Source organism: Vicia villosa, linkage group LG3 (genome assembly GCF_029867415.1).
Source record: "Vicia villosa cultivar HV-30 ecotype Madison, WI linkage group LG3, Vvil1.0, whole genome shotgun sequence".
NCBI classification, from domain to species: domain Eukaryota; kingdom Viridiplantae; phylum Streptophyta; class Magnoliopsida; order Fabales; family Fabaceae; genus Vicia; species Vicia villosa.
This window is the reverse complement of record NC_081182.1, coordinates 114637792-114640744: the sequence shown is the minus strand read 5'-3', so window position 1 is coordinate 114640744 and position 2953 is coordinate 114637792.

Here is a 2953-nt window from a genome sequence, read left to right as displayed (position 1 = left end):
CGCTTGACCCTTCCTAGTCAACTTAGTTAACGGCAACGCTAACTTTGAGAAGCCTTCAATGAACTTTCTATAGTAACCCGCAAGACCAAGAAAACTACGGATTTCGGAAACTCACTTCGGAGCTTCCCACTGAGACACAGCTTCTACCTTCGTCGGATCCACGGCAATACCATTCTTGGAAATCACATGCCCAAGGAAACTTACTTTGCTTAACCAGAATTCACACTTCGACAGTTTAGCATACAGCTTCTTCTCTTTCAGTAATTCTAATACCACTCTAAGATGATTCGCATGCTCCTCTTTATTCTTAGAATATATTAAAATATCATCTATAAACACCACTACGAACTGGTCGAGATAAGGATGAAAGATCCTATTCATATATTCCATAAAAACACCAGGTGAATTAGTAGCTCCAAATGGCATCACAGTATATTCGTAATGACCATACCTTGTTCTGAATGCAGTCTTCTGAATATCGTCTGTCTTCACCCGAATCTGATGATATCCCGACCTCAGATCAATCTTACTGAACACGCATGCCCCAACTAATTGATCCATTAAATCATCAATCCTCGGCAACGGATACCGATTCTTGATAGTAACTTTATCCAACTGTCTATAATCCACACACAGCCTCATCGAGCCTTCTTTCTTCTTTACTAGTAACACCGGTGCACCCCACGGTGAAACACTAGGACGAATAAATTCCTTCTCAAGTAACTCTTCCAACTGACTCTTCAATTCAGTCAATTCAGATGCCGACATACGATAAGGTGCAATTGACACAGGACTAGTTCCCGTAATTAACTCAATAGCAAATTCCACTTCTTTCTCAGATGGCAACTCTCTAACATCTTTTGGAAAGACTTCGGGAAAGTCGCATACTACCGATAATTCACCACTCACCATTTTCTCTTTCCCTTTCATAGATGCACTCAACATAAACACGGCAGCCCCGTCCCTCATCGCTTCATCTACCTGCCTAGCAGTCATCGCCAAACCCTCCACACTCACATCTTCAGAAAAAATATCCGTCTTCGCGAAGCAGTTGATATGAACCCGATTTAATTGCAACCCGTTCATTCCCAGAATAACATCGAGTTGTTCCAACGGAAGGCACACTAAGTCAATTCCGAACTCTACCAAAAATATCAATTGGACAGTTCAAACAAGCAAACGAAGTAGTCACAGAACCAGATGCTGGAGTGTCAATAATCATACTTCCATTTATATCAGATATTTCTAAATTCAATCTCTTAGCACAGTCCATAGAAATAAAAGAATGTGTTGCGCCAGTGTCTATAATTGCAATTAAAGGAGTGCCATGAATAAAACACGTACCTTTAATCAACCGATACTCTGGAGTAGTCTCGGAATCAGATAAGGCGAACACCTTACCACCAGGTTGATTCTTCCTCATCTTAGGACACTAAGGACTAATATGACCCTCTTCTCCACAGTTGAAACAAGTTACAGTGTTCCCTTTGCACTCAATAGCAATGTGGCCTGCCTTCCCACACTTATAGCACTTATTTTCTTCACTTTTGCACTCGTGAATGCAATGTCTAAGTTCTCCACACTTAAAGCACTTAACAGGGGCACTAGAGTCTCCCCCACTAGGCTTCTTCCATCCTCTAGCTTTTTGGTTACCTTTACCATATGGCTTACCACAATCCATATGTTTCTTCCCTTTCCTATCGACCAACTCGCGAGAGTGCGATAACTTCACCTTAACATTGTCCTCTTTAAATATTCGGCTGCAGTCAACCAAATCAACAAACCTGCGAATCCTCTGATATATGATACCCTGTTTAATCTCGTCACGGAGACCATTCTCAAACTTAACACACTTCGAGAACTCGCTAGCCTCATCATTGTTGTAGTGGACATAATACTTTTCCAGCTCAACAAACTTAGAAGCATACTCCGGTACGGTCATGTTACCTTCCGTCAGCTTCAAAAATTCAATCTCTTTCCTGCCTTTAACATCTTCAGGAAAGTACCTCCGCAAGAATTCTCTCTTGAACACAGCCCAAGTAATTGCAACACCAGCAGCTTCCAGTTCATCCCTACTAGCCATCCACCAATCATCAGCTTCCTCAGACAGCATGTGAGTACCATATCTCACCTTCAGATTTTCATCGCAATCAATCACCCTGAAGATTCTCTCTATTTCTTTCAGCCACTTCTGAGCGCCTTCGGGATCGTGAGTGCCTTTGAACTACGGAGGGTTATTCGTCTGAAAACTGTTCAGCTGCCTGTCATCACCAATTCCATCTCCATTGGCATCCCCTCCCAGTACACAAGCAATCATGCCCAGAGCCTCAGCAATCGCATCGTCGTTCCTTCCACCTCTTCCGACCATTGTTCTGCTGAATATTAAAACAATATTCATTAGAACAAGAAGTATCAATAGTGTCAACCTTACACTAATCGCATACGAGGGATTAACTAACACGAGACTATGACTCTAACGACCGACTATGCTCTGATACCACTATTGTAACACCCTTCTAAAACCCCGCGGAAAATTTAACAATAATCAGAGTAAAACATGAAAAGTGCATTACAACTTCTAAATAATTAAAACAATACTCATGTCATGCCATAAAAGAGAACGTTAAACCAAAATTATCCAGATTAACATGTTAACACAGTGGAAAATATCTTTAACATCTGAATAATGAAACAACCAGAGTCATAGACTCAAAATACCACCATAAACAAAGCACCCAATGAAAAAGTTTATCAAGTAACTCTAAATAACGTCCCCAGTGTTACACGACCTGAGCATGACACGGACCCAACTGACTCTAACGAATTACTTGACGAGCTAATCCTCACCAAGTACAAAAGCTACTCCTCAATCTGAAAAATAAAAACAGTAAGGGTGAGTCTCATTCACATTTAACCAATGTTATAAGATATAGGTAATAAAATATCAATCACA